Raw genomic sequence first — 23,463 nt, 5'->3', positions numbered from 1 at the left:
AAGAATACGACGATGTAGAATTTATTTAGAAACAAATAAAAATAAGCTATGCAGTGAAGTTTCGATGCAGGATTATTAAGTTTATTACCATTCATTATTTCAAAGTTTCCTCCAAACGCTGTAGAACGGTACGTTTTCGGGAGAACCGCTAACGACTCGAATTTACGCACAAACGTTAAACCCACATAGAAGTTTATACATGCTAGGCGCAAGCAGTTGTCAGGATCATTTATTACAATTAAGGCACTATTTGACCGACTTAATATATTGTTTAACTGACAATAAAGCCAAGCTATTTTAGTATTCGAATTCCTGAATAAACACGAATATGAAATTAACAAAATATTATTCAATATTTTAGATTGACTCATGCTTATTTTAAGAAACAATATTCTTATATAATAATTCTTAATCGGCAAAAAATAAAATAAAAGTAAAGTGAAGAAGAAAATAAATTGCGCGTTCAAAGGAAAATTAATAAATTTCGAAACTTAAAATATTCATAGGAAATTTTTCGCGATGTGGACAATTTTCACCCAATTTAATATTTACAGTTAATCTACTACTATCATGATATACAATTTAATTTCTAAAGCATCACTTCTTCCAAAAAAAGAAATTTTGTTTTCATGGTAAAGGACCATTCAAATAAATGTTATTCGCAAAATATTTTACTTTGACTGGGTCGTAAAAACTTTATGAACTAGGCACGTCAATTCCATTCCCCCCGCAGAGTTTATTATCGTAGCATTCGCTGGCTGAAAATTATATGTGCCTGCCGAAAATTGATTACCGAATTTTCCACGGCAGAAGTTTTCCATTCAGGCTTGGAGACTGTTAGCGCACAAAGCATGGATAGCTACGTCTCGATACTTCTATTCGCTTGGAAGTCCAGAAATGTTTCTCTATAAACTTGGCAATGACCCGATAAACTTCCTTGCGATATTACGAATTTCAAGTATTTTTCTAAAACTTTTGGTTACGTATCTCCAGTCATTCTAAATTTCCCGATATTGCACTCTGATTTTTGAAGAATTGGATGCGACTTCTTTTAACAGTGGAAATCTATTTATTGTTCTTAACATTTATTGTTAGATATAGTATAATTGTTGAAATTGGGTTAATTTTTTCTTGAAGATACCTCATTGAATTCTTCTGGCTTATAATTATATATATTCTTGAAAACTGCCAATTTGTGAAATTTTAGCGTTTTATTATTTTACAAAAAGAAAGAGTAACCTTCGTTATAAAAAATGCTATATAATTAATAAATAAACTGCGGATTTATATAATTTGCCTGGTGAAAATCTAATTCGCTTGAATTGATCAGAATTTTATTAAATAATGAAAAAATATACACGATAATTGTTCTCTACCTTCTATTGGAACAGTATTGGAAAAATTAAAAATTTTTTGTCTGCATTTATGTCTCAATGAATATTTTCGATATAAACATTTATGTCTCGATGAATCGTTTAAATATTTGAGATTAACTATTTGCATACGAAATATGACTGGTCGTAGGTATATCAAATGGAAAAATTGTTTCTCGGTGATTATTTGAAATATTTCATAATTTTAATGGAAAACTCATTATCTTTATCAAAAACGCCATTTGATTGACACAGGTAAAAATCTTTTGTTTAAAATACAAATATCCTATAGTGTTTATTATATTTGATATACAAGCTTCCAAAATGTTTAAGGGAAATTCTATTTATACTCAAATTGTTACTTAACACGCGAAACAAATCTTAATATTAATTGATATCATGGTATTCAAGAGGCTTAGACAAATTGCAGGATTCTGAGATTATATTTAGAAACAGTCGAGGACGACTATTACTATTGCATAAATAGTTTTGTTTAATTAATTTCTGATTTGGGAGTTCATCTCCTAAAACGAACTTTGTAAATATCTAGTCTCTGAAACGTCAAACTGGTGTTCTCTGCCCCTTTTTCTCTTAACTTGTTTCACAATTTATTTAGTAAATTTTTGCTGATAGAAATAGTTGACATATAATTATTTTCTATATTATTATCTTTAATAGAAGCTTATTTCTCACACCTATCAAAAATATTAATATCAAATGTTTACTGAACAACGGCTACAAATGTATTTTTACTCAGTCGTATTTATTACATGTAACAAGTGTATTAAATTTTATACTATTCAGTAACACTTTCATATGTCTATATAAATTTCATCCTATGAAATGAAATGTGATAGAAAACTCTTTACTGAGAAACAGGAGTATGTAAATACACAAACTTACAAATAATATTAGTAGATATCACTATCACATTGTTTTTAAATAAACTTCCAAGCATTAGTTAATGATATTACCCTACTGACAAAAAAGAAACACCAATAAACTATCACAAAATTATCTACATTTACAAAACGATATTACTAGGCATCACTGTCACATTGTTATCACATTTATCTTGTTGTTGTAATTAACGAAAGACACCAAACAAGTTACCATATAACTACCACCATCTAAATGAAATTATATGCGCATACCATTCGAAATGCAGTCTATCCACTTATTTGGCCCGATGCGTCTAAGGGCAAGGAAGATGTATATAAGTACACCAGCAACTTATCGTCCGCTTAGCAGTTAATAGATGGAACAATTAGCTTGCTCTTCTACTCGACTGTTGTACGACATTTCGGAGAATTGGCTCTCTCCAGTGGCGAAATGTAGTGGCAACGTAACTCTAGGGTCGATGCAAAACGGAATAAAGTATCCTCTGTTTCCGCGGTATTCCCAAGGAAACTTATTACCGTACAATCGTGTGCCCGTGGATACAATTCATACAATATCCTACCGTAGTGGAACACAAATGCTGCCAGCGTACGGCTTGTCTCGTACACCACACCTTGGCTGGCGCATAAAAGCGGCACGTGTACGTCTATCGTGTATCGTACGAGTAAGTGGCATACTTACATAAATTGAGGGACACCGGGAGGAAAACCGGCGACCTCTCTCTTTTCCGCGTTTGCACATTCTTCTCTCTATCCCTCTATCTCCCTCTCTCTTTCTCTTTCTATCCACGGTTCGTTTCCACGTAGAATACTTTTGTAACATGTTTGCGAATAAACAAAACGACGGTAATCCCAGTGAACCGCTCGTGCGTGCAGTTCTCCTTTGTCGTTGGAACACCGTTTACCCGTTTCAATATCAGTCCGTAAACGAGATCCCGAGGGATCCGCGGGGCTCTGAATTTTTCCACAGCCGCTCGCAGAATTCCATTATGAGATGACTTCGAACAAGTACCGTTTTCACGTAGATTCCAGAAATCCGCGCGGCCTATGCTAAATTAATATCGCCTAACTAGGGTAGAACTAGCTGAATCCTCGGCAAACAGCGGCCAACCTGTCCACCCGGATAAGATAAATTTTATTCTTCGTTAATACGAGGGTTGTGAACGTTTCGTTTAAATGAAAAATACAAGAAATTGGCGCCCTGAGGTGCAAATTGAGAGCTTGTTTGATGTTATACGTATAAATTGTAGCGAATTGCGGAGAACTTGGGTTAAACTCGAGTTGAATTAATCGGGGCATATTAAAAAGTATAGTGGGCAATTTTTATTCGCCGCAAGCTGTTTTCATGGGTTTAATGGAGAATACTTTATGGACCAAAGTAAGGAGACAGGTAGTGGCTAGTTCGCGAACGAGTTAATGGAGTTGTGTGTGGCATTTTTAAAACTTAGTTCAGATGCCAAAGTGAATCTGATTAATATTTCTTTATTTATCAACCAGTTAACAGATTTGTTTCGTGTATTTTTTGTATTTCTTAATGATTTGAAACAAATTTATTAAAGATGTAAAGTTAATAATATTTTAATAATACAGGGTATTTTTATTTAGTTTTGAAGTATAAACATATTTGAGAGGCAACAGAATATTTTCACAAAATTAATTAAATCAAATTATTCTAATTATGAAGAACATAATAAGAATGGTTTAACTGCATTCATCATTCCTATTGTATTTACTTTCCTGTCTTTTAGTTATATAAACTTAATTTGTTTTTTAAATAAATTAATTATAGAGCACATGCACCGTTTCTTATTGTCAAGCTTTTCATTTAATTACAAAGATACAAATATTGGCTTTAAATTATGCATGAAACATAAATTAAGCTCTACATACATCTGTTAAATCGTTCCACAATTACTGTCTCACGTATCATTCAGTAAATTTCCTCTAATAATATAATTTTTAATAATTTTAGTTTTTATATTTTTTATTAATTTTTTTAATTTTTGGCTTGTAAAAGATCTTCTCAAATTTTGTATCATCTGTTATCGTATATCCTTCACAAATTATAGCTGACTTTTTCTTTTCATGTTTCACAATATATTTATTTCTAAATATATTACATTTCTTTCTTTATAATCAATTGTTGATAGTCGATACATAATTGATAGAATGTACCAGTATATTAATTGACAGTTCTTTGCATTTCTAGATAAATTGTAAATATAATAATAATAAATATAATAATAATAAATATAATAGTAAATCAACCCTGAGATTGAAAAATTATATTAACCGTTATTACGAAATGCTAAATTCTTATCATATCAAACAAATTTTTGCAATCTTTCAACTCTTCAAATTTAATATAATATAATATAATATAATTTTCTTTATAATTTTCACTATTTTAATGGATTACAATTTTTCCAAAAATTAAAGCAATTTTCATACATCTGACACCTCAAGTTCGTTCAGACCAGCAATCCCATAAGCCCAACAGAAATCACTTTCAGAGAATTTGATTACAGCCTGTGAGAAATGTCTTTGAAAGTGTTAACCGCTTTTTGTTCCTTTCTTTCGCGTCCCTTTGTCGATCATTTGTAGATCAAAAGGTTGATCCATGAACCCAACACCCAATGTGAATAACCTTGTCGCACCCAATCTACGGCAAGGATGCCTGTACTCTAAAAAATTCTTTTTCGTCCGAAATTGCTGTATATTACTCATCCTGCTAACTATAAGATACCGATTATCGTGATCAAAGATCGACAATAGGAAATAACGAACCTTCTGACTGTTAGAAAGATTGCTTTTCTAAACAAAATTAATTTTCGAATTTAAATTAATTAATTTGAATGAATCCTTTTAGATTAAGTTTTTAAATAAACTAACTAAATTAATGTAATGAAATCATAAGTAAAATTATTCATAACGTTGTAAATAAGTGTTAAGACCTTTAGTTTTAGTTTAGTTTAATAGTTTAGTAGTGATCAAATAATAAAAATAAACATTTTATATATGATTTCTTCCACAAATTTGTTTTCGTGTTTTCCTTAAGTTCTGCAGTTCATATCGATCGTTTATTAGAATTACGTTTCGCGATCCGAAAAATTTTGATAGTAGGTCTCTTAAGTTTTGATGGCAACTTTAAACTTCCTCTTACTGCTGGCTCGCCCGTTATTTGTAGCATCCTTAAATCACCGAGCTGCACCTTCCCTACGTATCCGGCCATAATAAACTGTTCCTCGCTTCTGATCTACGACAACATGTTCCACGACATATTGTCTAAATGATGCTAACAATAAGCCCAACCGATTTAATTCTTGCACTACATTTTTAAAAACACACGATAAATATGATGCCAACATTTTCCTCTTTTTATACGCTGAATTTTATACGTTACTTCTCTTTGACTATTACAAATAGTTTGAAGATAATGAATATTCCAATTCGCAAATGAGAGTGCGCATTAAAATATTAAAATTATATTCGTTTTATATAAATTTTGTTCATATTCGGCGCACAATTACGCAGGATCTATGTAACATTGATAAAAATCCCTTTCCATCCCCTTCCACATAGGGACACATTTATTATTAAGTAAGAGAAACTTCGAGTTTGTTACGAGATTATGTCTATTATACATATAAATCAGTTAAAAAATTTTCGTCTGCACGTAACACGAATAAAATAGTTGTTATGTTATATAGTACGATGATCGATGTCACCACACAGTTCTACAAAATGTTAATTAAACGATGTTCAAAAGAATCGCGATAAGGTAACGATAAATTTCATGAAAACACTTGAAATCCAGATAATGTGAAATAAATACTGTTAAGAAAAGCTTACTTGAAAATCATTGATTAATTGATTACGTGTATATAATTAATATCTAATTTACGCTTACACATCCATCGTGATCCACAGTGTATCCAAAGTATTTAATAGAATGTTAGATGGGAAAAATTTAAAAATGTAAATGGCCTCACGTCGGATATCTCTCATAAAATTTCCTTCAACTTACAAAATCTCTTTCTTTCTTGGTGGTATTAAACGCGTACTGACAACCGAGGGATCTCCGTTCCTTCGACGAAATACGAGAAATTAGAGAACTGACCACGCTGATCACGTACAGTGGCCGGGACAATCTGTTCGTTCACGTTTGACAGTTTATGTCAGCCGCGTCATGTGTCTACGCGTGATCTTTCCTACTAACTTCGACACGATGTCAATCATGCTTGCTCACCGGGAATTCGTTTCCCAATTTCAAATCTCTTTATCGAATGTACCTTTAACGTTAAATCAAATGTAGAGATTTCAGATTAAAACCTTTAAGTCACCTTACGATTGTGTTATTAATTATTATAAATCGCTAAGAGTGTGTATATTAAAGAGTGAACATAATTTATACACATATAAATAGATATATAGACTGAAACATATTAATTACATATCAAATTGTGACATATATTGTCCGTGTATATAATAAATATAAAACCGAAGAAATTTATATTACAGTCCAATACATAACATAAGCCTTACATTAATCTTTCTTGTTTTTAATTAATATTTTACTAGAAATTTATTTTTATACAATTTTGTGATTATGCCATATAGTGTTCGCTTTAATAATTGAAATAATATAATTGAAATAATATAATAGTAATTGAAATACACACATATATAGTTTTATAGTTAATGTATATGTATTAAAGCTATCGTATTAACATATTAACTAGGAAAGACGAATTAAATCGTCGATCATAACAATATATTTTATTACTATTACTATATTTTATTATTATTACAACATTTTATTACTATATGATTATTTAAACATAATTTATTTAGAAATTATCAATCATAATATTTTTATGTGCGAATCCTGTATTTTTCATACATGTCACTTAATTCCTTTTTCATTTGTAGAAATTAAACTTTAATAGTAATTGGAAACCATTGTCTGACCGTCAAGGCCCAAGCACCGTTGGAGAAACCCTCAATAAACCTAAGGCCCCACCATAAACCGAGTCTTATTAGTTGGCAGGAAGCTTCAATCCTATAAGTATTTTCGGTTTATTACTGGTACTTAAAAAGTCCTTAGGTCTATTGTACATTCTTCCAAATTACGGAGAAAGAAAATAGTTACCTAATGGGAAAAACGAAATAGTTGCCTAACGGAAAAACTGATTTTTCCCATAAATAATGTCGCCCATGAACCACGTTGATAGGAGGCTTCTTCCTCCCATCCTCATTCCCAACTGTAGTCATAACCAATCGGCATCGCGTATCATTGCCCTCACTTTCCTAACTAAAAATGTCAGCAACGAATCCGCGTTCTTGGTTCAAATGGCACATCGATACCGAGCTTTCTTCCGTAATCACAGCAGACCGAAATTCAGATTCCCTATACCTCTCACAGTGCCTACAGGTCTGAGAATTCCTTCGGCTCTCACGGTGCCTAGAGTTCCTACAGTTCCTTCATCTCTCAGACTGTCCCTACTGCTCCGACTGCTCCTACTTCTACTGTTTCTACGCCATCAGGAGAGTCACTATATTGGTTCTCATAACCAACGAACAGTCGAGGTCAACATATATACGGATTCTCTCATCTAAGAATAATCCTTCTCTTCGTTACCTATATCTTAATCAACGGCGTTACTACTTTGTGTGATTGTATAAAGTGTTAGAAATACATAATTTATAATTCTGTGAATCACAGTGTTATACTAACTGAATCACCCCTTTTATCCTAACCGAAATCAGGGGATCGAACTATTCGTGGTGTCGATTATTATAATCGTAACGGGAATTTACGACTCCCGTTGACGCGTATTCTCGCAACCGCGTCTCCCCGCGATAGCTCGAAAATACATGGCCCTTCGAGCCGGATTACGTGCCATTAAAAAAGTGCACTGACCAGTGACTATACAGTGTCACGTGAAATCCACATTCCAACACCTTAGTCAACTGACCAAAGGAGCCGCTATCGAAGAGGAACACCTCCTTCGCTCAGCATCTACACGAGCCCACGCCGAACTGTAACGAGTAGCAATCGATTCCCAGATCAACGTCCATTTGATTAAGGTAAAATCGTTCCTACTATTAAAATTAAATATGGCTCACGCTGAATCGATCAGCACATTGCGGCGGATACGAAACGGTTTAGCCAGTCGATTTGCAAACACGAAACGTCAACTCGACGAATATGAAGAGTCTGGACGCATAAACAAAAACTTTTTGATGTCTTGCTGCAAATCGTTCGACGAGAATTGGAGGAAGATCAGCGCGGTTCAAGACGAGTTAGAAGTGTTAGATGAGGGGGAAATTGCTTGTACAGCCTCTTTATTGCAAGATAAGCTGGAGATTGACATACGGTTCCTAGATCTCTTTGACCAAATACTAGCAACGAGCCCCTCGACAACAAAAACACGCGATTCATGCGTGAAACCAGAGCCGACACCAATCACTTTACCAAAGGTCCACTTGCCTCAGTTCGACGGTGCCTTCGAGAACTGGACCTATTTCTATGACACGTTCTCATCCACAGTGGATCGAAATGAAAATTTAACAAAGGTCCAGAAATTCCAATATCTACGCTCATCTATAACTGGACGGGCCGCACGGAGTATCCAATCATTGGAACTCACAGAGGCCAATTACTCCATCGCGCTTAACACATTGAAGGAGAAATTTAATTGCCCCCTCAGGATCTGTATGCATCATTGGGAATTGATGCGCAGTTATCCCGAAATCAAAAGGGAAACTCCAGAAGCCATAGAGGATTTGCTGAAAACCATCAGCGTAAATCTCAAAGCGCTCGAAAAATTAGGACAGCCTGTAACATCAGATGTAGTGCTTATCGAGTTGCTTGCGTCGAAATTACCTTCGTCCACCATGCGTAAATGGGAACGTACGTTGCCAAACCAGGAAGTACCTTCCTATCATCAGCTGATGGAATTCCTGAAAACACGGGCCAACAGGAATCTCTCTAAAGCAAAGGAAACAAAAGGGTCAACCCACAAACATCATCGTCATCGATAAAACCTACCGCATGGGCGAACCTATACCACAACCAGCAGGACGCTGGTGTGTCCGACCTGCAACGACCCCACGAACTCAGATATTATAAGATCTTCAAAGCCAAATCAGCTACAAAACGCTTTCAACTCGTAAAAAAGGCATCGCTATGTACAAACTGTCTAGGCAGAGGACATTCGATGATACAGTGCACAGCGCGTTCGTGTCATATCTGCGGGCAACGACACCATACGTACCTACACCGAGAACAAGCACAGGCAGTTTCACGGTCGTCGAGCGGTCGGTCGTCGGGCAGTCGTTCATCGCACAAACGATCCTCTTATGGACAATCGCCATCTAGATCATCGAAGTCGCGTTCGTTCCACAATTCGAGATGGACCCCTAAATCTTCACAGAAACATACATCTTCGGCTCAAAGAGATACGAAAGTTCATGCTTCATATGAGTCACGCTCATCACGGACCAAGGGCACTGTCTCAAACTCCTCGTCCAAATCCCAACCGGAGCCAAACTGACTAAAGAAACAGATCACAAAAAGAGGGACCGAGTTGACAAACATATCTCCAGACGTCACACTGCATCATGATCTGCTGGTCACTGCACAGATCGATGTGCTGGACCGAAAGGAACTGAATCACGTCCAGGACAAAAACGGTTATACTCCGCCGACGGAGAACACCACTGTACATGTTACACCTGACATGGACATCATATCGGAGAGTTTTTCTCCGGGACCTAACGTGAAGAATTCTCCATCGCCATGGCCAAGAGTAGCCACGCCTGCGACTGACCAAATCGAAATAATCTCCACGTTATTACCACCATGACTAATCATTTAATTGTCAGTAGTTTTCAGAACGCACCAGCTGATCTCAACACTTGTCCACTAAGCCCACAGATCACTACGTCGGACAAATCTCTGATTTTGTCTTTTGCGGATTGTTGGACCACGCTGATACAACCACCAGACATCAGCGAGAAGGCGCAATCCGGATGCTCGATAGCTCGAAAATACAATTTATTTCCCCTCTAAATCCACAAATATAGCAGACACCGATAGTCCATAGCGTTCAAGCGATAAGATAAGTGTCAAAATGAATAAAAATGAATAAAAATGAATTTTTATTGAAGATCTTCGCTTGATATTTCCATCGTTTATCATCTCAGTCCTTCAACTCCGGTCAAAGCTCGAAGAAATTTGATAACTCCGACAGTCCTTTAGTTGTATATTTACACGAGTATGCAAAAGCCTCCGAAATGTAGAATGATATCAATAAAAGAATGTAAAATTTTTTTCATCGTACCAGGCTCATGCTTTTCAGGTTTACTCATGAAATTCAGGTCCACTTGTGATGAAATATTGGTATTGTCTGTTTGGTGCGCAGCAGGCGAACGTTTTCTGCCCTTCCTACCCTTTCTGTTGCCTTATCCCCTTCTCTCTCTGTATTTTCCCTGTAGAATCGGTAAACGTGATAGACAATTGGGGGGATGCTAGTTTCAAAAACGTTCTCTGCATCGCGTTCCAGTATAATCGAGCGAACGACAAATACAAAACAATGATGCATTCTGTTGAAGAGCCGCCCGTGATTTTTGAAGCATTTACAACGGATGCCCCGTTGAGCAACGCCGATACGAGAATGCCAACAGATTAATGCTAATTTACTCAATATTTACGTTCCTCCTCGACATTGCTGGCCACGCAACATATTTCCATTGTTTCACTCAGCGGCGTGTCAATATTGGATGGAGTCGGAATGGACTATTCGGATGTTTGCTACGGTAGTCCGCGTATATGCCTCAAAACCTGACCCAATACATACCTACGAAACCTTCGCTTCCATGTTTTTTTCTCTCGTCATACGATGTTCAGTTCCTATCGAAACGTTGCATTGGCCGAGCCAATCGAAATCACTCGATCGATCATTTTTTAAACTACTATCTCGTCCATTTTATTCATGAGGGCTCTAAAACATTTTACAATTAAAAATTTTGTATGTTGTTATTGAGAACGTATCTTGATGAAAAGAGATTATCTTTTCCTTTATTTTAGTATATATATATATATATATATATTAATTATATAATACGTTACATTACGTTACGTTATATTAATTATATAATATATATATTATTAATTATAGTTTTACAAAATGAAAGTTAAACTATTCACTAAAGTAAAAGTTCTTTGACATAAGTGGGTTTATAATTTTCTCTAGAGAATCTCGAGCTTAATGTACTGAAATATATGTATGATCTCATTTAAAACAACGAAGTTGATTTCCACATGATCTCTACGCGCTCACCAACAGAAAAATTAATAACATCAGTATATGACACCTTTGAAGCCATTCAATATTTATTTGAGACATTTTCCGATATAAGTAATATTTGGTATCGAAAATATTTCAGCTTAAACTCTTAGGTGATTCACCTTGTATATTGAAATACTTCTTTTGTCGTAAGAAGTGTCACCTGAAACATAAGTATAATGATTGAAACGTTTATTTTGTAATGTTTTAAATACTGTGTTATATATACATATTATCAGCTGTCGTTTTATTTACGATTATTTTTCGAATATTTACCTTCCAATATAAAAAATGCATTACCTGGGAAAATTAAAAAGTTAATTTAATAGTATTAAGAAGCAATACGTTAAATGAAACGGGATATGACGAAACTAAAAACGCAATTGTACTAACTTCTTTCTAAAATTTTATTCGAGATTTAATTTCTGTGCTATCCTACGCAGAGAATAAAAGTAGTCATCTTCACTGACGAATCCACCAAATTCTAAACATTTAATCCGGTTAGTATTCTGTAGGAAAAAGGAGTACACCTATCTTAACCATATGTTCTATCTGGCATGCTCTCTGCAATAATTTATTCCACTTCACAACAGAATAAAATGTTATTCAGGCGATGTGGTCTTACCTATCATAAAGAATCTCCCCCAATATACGCGGAGAAAACGAAGAGGAAATTTTTTGTCTAGGTCGGCAAACTTTATTACCTGTAAACAAAACGGTGAGACAACTCGTTTTAACGCTCGCATACTACATCGAAAACAGGTAAGCGAAGGTAGAGTATGGCACAGACGTTAAAGATACTTGAACGTCAGAGATACGGTAAGCAATAAAAAGGGAATCATCATAAGTACGAACCCTACAAAGCTTTAGATGCGAGATTTGCATTCGCAGAAAAACGTAACAATCGTTGTTTTCAAAGACATCGAACGAAATCTTCAAGCTACTAAAATTAATCCGTACAGACGCGACGTATGTATGCGATTCCATGAGTGTTCATAGAAATGACAGAAAAGATGGGAGGAGCATTACCGTCTGTTGCAGGATACACTGCATACAAGATACAACTCCCGAGAGCCAAGTCTTCGATGCGCTCGAATAATTCAGTATCACTATTAACACGCGGTTCCCATTCAAGCTACTGATGTGTACAAAATAAGTGACAGTGACCATCACGTGGCCAGACGCAAATAGATTAAGCCTCGTTCAGAATAATCATATTGCTTGACTATAAGACACTTCTATTTAAACACTTTGAATACATACCACGTTATATTATGATACGTTATATGATATTATGTTATACTATATTACGTTATATTATACCACATTAAATTATATTACGTTATGTTATATGATGATATAATATATTACATTACATTACCTTATATTATATCATGTTACATTATACTATGTTATATTATATTACGTTACATTATATTGCCTTATATCATAACACGTTATATTATACTACGTTATATTACATTACCTTATATCATAACTCTTTATATCGTACCACGCTATGTTATATTGCGTTATATGATATTATGTTATATTATACTACGTTACATGATATTACATTATATGATATTACGTTATATTATATTACGTTATAATACATCACCTTATATCGTAACACGTTATATTATATGTATAAATTATTCTGCTTCTTAGATTTATTAATGTTATTTCCCGTCATTAACATTTAGACGTTGTAATTTATACAAAAATTAAAATACATAAAAAATTTGGATCCTGTATAACAGTCCCGTTTATTCATATACACGCTATTATGTTCTTAAATTACTAAAAATATGAAGAACTGTATCAAACGAAAGCTCTTCTCATTCGAGGGACAACTAATTTAGCGCAATTAATCAATTTATAGACTATAACATAAAAAACATAAGAAAGTAAGCAGTGTTTTCATTTAAAAATTCCCTACAAAATGATATTTAAGCCAATTATATGGAAAAACCATTAGTTTAGGAGATATTTCGCTTTGAAAAGTACGAACTCGTAGTATTAGTGCACGAATATGACAATATATCTGACATGGATATCTCCGTGGATTGGTATCGTATTGCGCAGGAGTACAGGAAAGTATCTTTGTACGTTGTAGTACTTTATTTCGCTTTAAAACATTTAGTGGTAGTCTAAATTAGTTAGTGATAATGTTATTTACAACTAACAAGAAGGTAGAGTTTGTACACCATTGTTGTGATGAATGTTAATCTCATTTCGAAGATTGTGACAAATTTTATGAACGCCATTCTACTAGACCAAAGTCGTTTATGATACTGGGAAGACATTTATAATTTCTCTTTACAATTAGTAGATATCTAATATTCGTCTACATTCCAACGTGATATAATATAACGTATTTTAACATAACGTAATACAATATATCGTAACAGAATATAACGTATTACTATATAACGAAATACGATATGACGTAACGCTATATAACGTAATAGTTTATAACGTAATACTATATAACGTAATACTGTATAACGCAACACTGTACAACGTAATACTATATAACATAATACTACTTAACGGAATACGTTATAACGAAATAAAATAAACCGAAAAATGTTATAACGTATTACTGTATAACGTAATACGCTATAATGTAATACCATGTAACATAATACTGTATAACGTATTACTATATATCTAAATACATTGTAACGTAATACTATATGACGTAATACGTTATAACGTTACACTACATAATGTAATACTAGACAACATAATACGTTATAACGTAATACTATGTAACGCAATACTATATAACATAGTAGGTTATAACGTAATACTATATATTGTAATGATATGTAATGTAGAATATTATATCGTAATATAATATATCGTGATATAATATAACGTAATACATTGTAGAATATTTGATTACATCTTACCGCGATACGTGTCTACGGTTTTTCGTATATGCCAACTTTATATGATATTAATTCGCTCTCCGAGAAATTGGGGGAACTTCCTTATTTCATGTAGCAATGTCATCGTGCGTGAAAGTTCGTAAATTAATTGCGCGTGGCAATAGATCTCTGGGAAAATGCACGGCGTTACCCCTGAATGACAACTGTACGTCGTTGGTAATCTTTTAAAGCTGAAGCACACATTCCGGTCGGAAGCGGTGTGTAAGTGCGTCAGGGATTCCCTTTATATTTTACAATTCCAAAAGTGTGGAAATTTGTTCCAGGAACGGAGCAATTATCATAATTTCAATAATAGGAAACATACGTTTACGATCGATGCTGCGATCCATAGTAGACAATTGGAACTGCGTTCCACTTTCTTTAATTTTACCAGTATTCATTAATTACTATTTTGCCAGGTAAAATTTCTTAACTTTCAGGATCATAAAACAACTGAATTTCCCTTTAATTAATTTTTTATGGATAATTATCTTAGCAAATATTGCAACTACCGTGCTACGGGTCTGTGATTTTTTTACATACTTCAACTTTATGCGAGATTAATTCCTTGTCTATGGAATTGAGGAAGCTTCCTTCTTCGTGTATAAAAGTTCGTGTAAAAAAAATTTATTACGCTTGGCGACAAATCTCTCGCGAAAATGCGCGGCATCGGTCCTGAGTGATGAGGGGACACTTCCTCGCGTTCGTTTCCTCTATTTTTATTTCCTTCATTATTCTCTTCCTCTTCATTCATCGGTACAACATCCATCCCGCCGTCGTCGTCGCGTTCGCCATCGGCACGGCGACGGTGACTGGCGGAGGTTGAGGCCGATCGTGATCCCTGATGTCAAAGATGATGATGATGGTATCAAAGATGACGATGGAACGACCGTGTGCTGTTGGAGTTCAGTGCTCTCCGCCATAACTTCTCGCGATGCCAGCTTCAGCCTCCGTAGGAACGTGCTTTTTAAGATCTCGAATCTTACCAGAAATGAATTTGCAATTAATAATGATGATTGTAGGAAATCAATGGTATCCTTAATTTCGTCATCACAGTTATTCATATACTACCGATGTTGGGTGGTCATGCATTAATTTTGCTATCAACAAGGAGATTTTCTATTCCTCTTCATCTTGAAGAAAAAGAATACTGAAACGTGATGATGGTGACCATAATGATGATGATATCGATGACGATCGGTTTGATCATTTTTGAAGATATCTTGCGAACTTTCGATATTTCAAAACAGTTGTTGAGCGAAACTGTGGACACCAAGTAACTAAGTAACCAACAATTAAATTGTATATATCGAATTGGGAATAAGTGTAAGAAATTTATCAACTATGTATTGTGAGTAAGGGCAATAGTTACTATACAGCTTCGGTGTATCGATATAAAGAGGGTATATACACAGTCCTGAGAACGATGATGATGATGATAATCGAAATCGGTGTTTGATACAACATTCAGTCGTATGAATATTTTTCTGATACAGTTGTACAGCTGTTGAATAATAATAACAATCCTATCTATCGATTCACACAATCTAATTGTAAAAGGGATCGGCGTTGGGTTAGGACTAGAATTTGAGGAGCGAGCGTAGCGAGCGAACAATATTGGAACGATGACGATGACACTGATGACAATCAATTTGATAATTTTCTAAGTATCTTACAATCTTTTGATATTTCCAGACAGTTGTCGAGCGAAACTGTAGAAACCAAATAGTAGTAACCCCAAGTGACTAACCCTTGATTAAATCGTACGCGAGCAGACCTTCTCCTTACATGCGAACGAAAGGAGATCATCAGCCTAACGACTTCGCGCAAAGTTTTGCGAAAGAAATGGTACAGATAGTTATTGAAACTGCTTCAGTTCATGGAAATTCACCCAATCCAGATGATTAATATGTTTCCTCTAATCGTTTGCCTCCATAATTCATAAATAAAAAAGCGTATTTTCAATGTTTATAAAAGTTTTTTACATAGATGCACTGATATGAACATCTAGTCAAGTTTGTCGCAGCCTATTAGCTCATATTACTTGCCGTATAATTAATAATTATACCAGTTATACAGTTAATTGTTTTACTAAACTGTACAGTAATACAATTAGTAATTATATATATCAAATAATATTGATTGCCCAAGTCTCACCGCGAGGAGGTGCTGCGAATGGGGACCCACCCTATCCGCGACCCATCCACTCTCCTTTTACGCAAAAAATTTAAAATTTATTTAGTCAGTCGCATAAATGCTCCTTTTGGTTTGCACAAACAGTTCAAAACAAACAACAAAAGGAGCTTTAAGAAGAAACAAGGCGATGCGAAAACTAGAAACCTGACTAGTATTCATGAAAACGTGAAATCTAAAAATTAAATTAAATCTTAAGACTAATCTGATACTTAAACAAAAAGGACAAGACAATAAGATAAAATATATGTCATATAAGATTAACTAATACACAATATATACATTCTACAATGCCACGCTTTTACTACCACACCATGTTTTTACTACGATACTTCCATACTTCTTACTACTACTATATAAACCTATTTACTACCCGCACCTTACCTACTTACTTATTTGGATTACAACCTCGAAGTAGTCTACCTACCTACTACCATGAATGACACTTACGTAAAAATTTAAATACCTGCTTACTCTCTAAGTACGCAATAATCTAAATGTAATAAAGGAAAAGGAAAGGGAAATTCAACCGAAGAAACAAATTCAATCGAAAAAACAAATTCAATCGGAGAAAGCTTAGTAAAATTCTATAAAATATGTGTAATTACTCCCTGATTGGTAAGGTCCAAACATTATTTCGTAATATTAGCTTCTTTTATTTGTTCTTTATTTCTCTCATTCGTTTGTATCTTAAGCATACTACATATTTAAGATGCTATGAAATATTCAAGTATGTAATTGAACTATGTTACTTTTTCTAAATTGATAAATCGAAGGCAAACTCATTTATTGGATTTGGTATATAAAATAAACAGGCATATCTAAAACAAGAACATTTCACACATGAAAAATAAACTACTAATAATGGTCAATTATAGATCAAATTATTATTGATTAAATTTTAGTAAAAATAGAGAATCATTTGTATCTTTTTAGTCAAAACTAGGGTAACTTTGAAAACAAGAATTTTAAGTAATTGAATTTAAACTGAATTAAAACTTGAAAATTTCATTTGAAATAACTAAGATGAGAGAAAATGCGATTATTATAAGATCACTTGCTTTATCTTTTAACTTTTAACAATATCTGTTATTTCCTACAACAACATAGTGAATCGAAAGATATGCGCATAAATCATTTTTGCGAAATTTTTGTTACAAACATGACGATGATCGCGAATGTACTTTTGTTACATGCAAATAAAATTCGAATATTTATAAAATTCTACATACCTGTTAGAAGATTAAAAATATCATGGTCGAAAAGATTCTAAAAGTTACGGTTCTAAGAACGAACAATCACTAGCATTAATTTTAATAGCAATGAATTAAATTTTAAAAAATATTTCAAGCCTTCATAGCAACATTAAGATATTTCATTATAATATTTTGCTACGCATGAAATCGCTCACAATTTCATACATGTATATATATACTACATTCGTAACAAAGTTCTGTATTTTAGCAGTCATGGTAACGTTAACGTTGGCAAAGCTATATGTCTTATAGCAGTATTTTCAGCAATAAACGTAGTAAAAAGGGGCGTATTAATAAGGGGCGCTGAAAAAGAAACAAAGCAGTAACCAGAAGGGCTACTAAAATTCAATCGTCTTCCGCTCTATATAAACCCGATCAACAAACCGTGAGTGGAATGGAATATTCTTGTTTCGCAACGCTAATTTACTACGAATATTTTTGATGCAGAAAATTCTCAAAATAAAACACAACGAGTGTTTTGTTATATCTGCAATATCAATTAATCAATCATTAAAAAAAAAAAAATTGTGAGAATTCCCGAAATTTGATACGCAATACTAATAAATAAAAATCTACGCACTCGTATTTAAACAATACGCAACACTAATAACGAGGGATCGCAGTGGAACCATTTAAGAGGTTGCTGATGAACGATCACACTTGTACAGCTTTTGCAGCTGTACGTGTGATCCAGGAACAGTAATTGACAAATGCAGTCGGGGGGTTTGGGCATTTTGTAAACGCAACTCTACTTAACAAAACGCGATCATTCATTAACGCGATACTACAGGGAAAAATTAGTAGAAGTCGCGATGAAATAATATCGCAATGCTAATTTTTACAGTGAATTCAATGAAAATTACTATTTACTACATGAAAAAGATACTTCAAAAAGCTACTTTTTCATATAAATTTCCAGAAACAGGTTGGTCACACGAAAACGCGCCAACCCGACCAGAGACTGTGCCAACCTGCCCGGCCTTACTTACTTATAATTAACAGACACACCAGAAAGTATACTACCTATCCTTCCTAGCCCTATATTTAAAAAATGGCAAAACAGACACACCAACACACTCACACTACACCAACAACTACACTAGAGAGGACGTCCTGGGACGCCTCTGACACCCGAGCTTAATACGCAACATGCAGCTCTAAGGTATGTACCTTTTTCCTGAAATCGACTGACGGAGGCTAGTAACCATTGCGTAAAACGTGATAAAACACATCTAAAGAAATTATATTTTTAAAATAAACATAAGTAAACTTGGAATTATAATTGCAATTGATAGCAATATTAAGAATGTGATTATACTTAATCGCGTGGATGATATCACAAATTGTGATTGTATCGAGACGTAAATTGAAACTATATATATCTTGGCACTTTTAGTACTTGAAGTTGTAATGAATGAGAAAAAGAGATGCAACAGGACCTAACAACACACACACAATATGGAAAATACGTCGTGCACGATACACTAACACATCGTCGGTCACTGAGAAATTATTACATTAGCAATGATCATCGTGTCCAATGTCTTTTTCCCATTCAAGTAGCACCTGGACACGTGAATGGGGCCCTGACAATGGGCACGGAAAGTGTTAAATCTGAAAATCCTGATCTAAAAAGATGGTTAGTTTGTCTAATTTTTATAACGGACTAACTTTCTTTGATTTTATGTTTTATCACTTTGTTTCATATTGTAATAACTCTACTTTGTTAATTTCATAAATAAGAACAAAATTTTAATATTGCTTAAAAGGTAGCGTTAATTGAAAAAAGATTAAGACTCAATCCAATGGAATAATTGACTCTAAATATATTACTAAGAAAGAAATAATCTCAGGTGATCTCTTTATCAAAGCATATACTCGAAAATGCAGAAGCAGTGTTCAAAATTATTACTTTGATTAAAAAATCTGCCTATCGCGAAGTGTCTTGTATGTAAAATTTCACACATTCTTGTACGAAAAAAAATGAATTTTAACTCATATTTTAAATTCTAGCCGAAGTGAAATAAACGAACGTGACTTAATATTCTCACGATCAATTCATTGCTTAAGATCAAGTATATTTATGTCATACAGGTATATTCGTGTAGATATTTGCCATTTCCAAATATTTATATGGACTATTAATAAGCATATTTATAAATAACACGAATATATTCTCAAGCGTATATGTTTAACTTAATTATTAAAAAACTAATTACTATAATCGCGCTGTGAAAGAAGACCTATCTTAAACTAATAAATTTGAAAAAAAGAATGTTACTATTCACGGGTATAAAAAATACCCGCGGTCACTATGCTCGCAAAAGTTCTACATAATACAGCCAGTCACCCGTGCCGATTCGAACCTTTCATCCTACGACATGATTGAGTGACCAAAGGAACAGAAATGCATGCGACTCACCGTTCGAAGCAAAGAAACAGAGGACGTTACCGCTATCCCAGCGAATATCATCAGGGAGACTAACATCAGGCAGGAACCGTTGAAAGGCCAATGGTAGAAATGGAGGTTGCGAAAAATCTGTTACAAAACAAAACACGATGAATGATCGCTGATTGTTTAAAATTTCGAGATAATGAAAAATGGAAGTTTACTAAATTTGTGTCTTTAGTAATGATAAAGATTTAAGTTCTAATAAACTGTAATATGTATTTAGCAAAATGAAACTCTGATATACAATAGAAGTTTGAAATGAAAAAATTGAGAATTCAGTGATTTTCAATGCATATTAGAGACAGTTTTATTGTAATTGAATGTTAACACTTTAACACTTTATTTCAATAAAAAAAAACATTTATAGCTTTTTAAATTATCGATAATTTATATTTTCTAATTAACAATAATTCAAAAAAAAAAAAAAAAAAAAAATACAAAGAAGTGGACAAATTGAAATACGATATGTCAAACCACTTACATTCTTCAGCTTCTGGAGAGATTTTATTATCCTCTTCCCGCGATCGCTAAAATTATAATTGGCGAACAAATACTCTAATATCGCGTACAAATTTCTTTGATAAAACTTTATTGCTTTCGCGTGTGATTATTCGATCGAATTTTATCAAAACTATCGTGATTTTAAAATATTGAAAAGAAACTATTGCGTAGGAAACACACGGACTCTACAAACCGCATTGCGCGCGGTCACAAATATTCCCTGAAAATAAAGCTGTTTGAGGGCAGGGTGGATGAGGGTGGTAGGGGGAGGGGTGGAAAAGCGAATCATCGTTTCGACAATTTTATTCTTTTCGCTATAGAACATCTATTAAGAAAATACTATATTTTTACACTTAGAAAATTATTATTAAGAAGTTGGGACAAGCATGACAAATATTAGTTGAAAATTATGAGATATTTCTCGATAGCGAACAAATGCTTACGAATACCGTGAAGGCAATGCAATCGTTTGCAAGAATTATACTGTTCGCTATTAGAATATATACTGTGAATTTTCGTTCTTAGAATATGAAAATGTCACAAATTAATGGTTTAATTGTTATAAATTAATGGTTTACATGTTATTAATTAATGGTTCAATTGTTATAAATTAATGGCTTAAATGTTGTTAATTAATAGTTGAAATGTTGTTTATTAATAGTTTAAATGTTACAATTTAATAACGCGAATGTTATAAGTTCATAATTTAATTCGTAAAATTTCAATTCTCCGAACTTCACGGTACGATGGTTGAAATACAAATGACGTCGCGTGCGGGTCATGGATTCCTTACATACCTGTTGGTATATCTTTGGAAAGGTGCCAGCAGTCGATCAAACAGAAACGGTTTACTGATGTCATAAATGTGGCTTTTTTAAATGTTATAAATTAATGTTCCAAATGTTTTTTCAATTAATATTTGAAATGTTGCTAACTCTTGCTTTAAATGTTATAAGTTAATACATTCAATGTAAAATTAATCTCAAATTTAGAAATTCTTTTCTATTCTCTAGTTTTTAATTAATTAGTTATGGACAATTATCGCGGCTAACGCGATATGGGTCTGCGATTTTTCATGTGTGAAAATTCTTTGCGATATTAATTCACTCTCTAAGGAATTGTCGAAGCTTCCTTAGATTCTGCACTCGATTCTTCATAAATGTTCATAAATTAATTACGTGTGGCGAAAATGGCACCTGGGCGACGAGGCGGCGTCGCGGATAATCGTTAAAAATTGAACAATTAGGCACAAATTCCAGTCAAGGTCGACATAAAAATATTCTCAAGGATCCCCACTATATTGTTCGATTCAGAAATGGGGGATTTTGTCCCAGAAACGGAGCAACAATAGAAAATTCGATGAATTAGAAAGAGACGTATGTCTGTCCTTGTCGCACACTAGTGCGCTCCTTACTACGATCGATGCTGCCATCTGTCCGATCCGGCTGGAACTGCGATAAAATAACAGCAGTATAGAATGTGTGTGGAGGTATTTACCTCAACTCCTATTAGACAAGGAGGACTACATTGTGCGACAAGGACAGATGTACTTCTGCCTCTAATTTTAAAATTATTCATTAATTACGCATCTTCCTGATAAAAGTAAAGAACTTTCAGGATCGCAAGACGAAAATAGAACCTCTGCTAAGATTCGCACACCGATTTCGACTGGAATTTCCCTGTAGTTATTTAGTTATGGTCAATTATCGTAGCAAATGTCATGGCCACCGCAGTACGTACCTGCAATTTTTCATATATAACAAATGTTTGGAAAATTAAGTCACTCTCTAAAGGATTGAAGAAGCTTCTCCAATTCCTGTACTCAATTCTTCGTGCATAGAAGTTATTGAAATAATTACGTGTGGCGTAAATTGTACGCAAATTCGGGGCGTCCCCCGTGGGTGACGAGGCCACCACGGTAAGTATCTGTGATTATGGATATGTAACAACTGTTTACGAAATTAAGTCACTCAATAAGGAACAGAAGAAGCTTCCTTAGATCCTGTACTAAATGCTACGTGCATAAAAGATCGTACATTAACTACATGTGATGAAATTTAAGCGACATAATATAACGCGATACAATATAACGTAATATAACATCACGAAATACAATATCACGTAATACAATGTAACGTAATGTGTTATAATGAAATAGAACATAACGTAATATAATATAACGTAATATAATACAAAGTATTAGAATACCACGTAATATAACATAACTAGATACAATACAACGTAATATAAATTAACGTAATACTACATAACACAATACATTATATCGTAATACTATATAAAGTAAAATATTATAACGTAATACTAAATAACGTATTGCTATATAACGTAATACTATACAACGTAAAACTGCACAACGAAATATTATACAACGTAATACAATATAACGTAAAACCATATAACGTATCACTATATAACGTAACACAATATAACGTAATACTATATAACGGTCTACTATATAACGTAATGCAATATAAGG

This window comes from Bombus terrestris, chromosome 9 (assembly GCF_910591885.1).
Source record: "Bombus terrestris chromosome 9, iyBomTerr1.2, whole genome shotgun sequence".
In the NCBI taxonomy this organism is placed as follows: domain Eukaryota; kingdom Metazoa; phylum Arthropoda; class Insecta; order Hymenoptera; family Apidae; genus Bombus; species Bombus terrestris.
The sequence above is the reverse complement of the archived record's forward strand: the minus strand, read 5'-3'. Positions refer to the sequence as shown.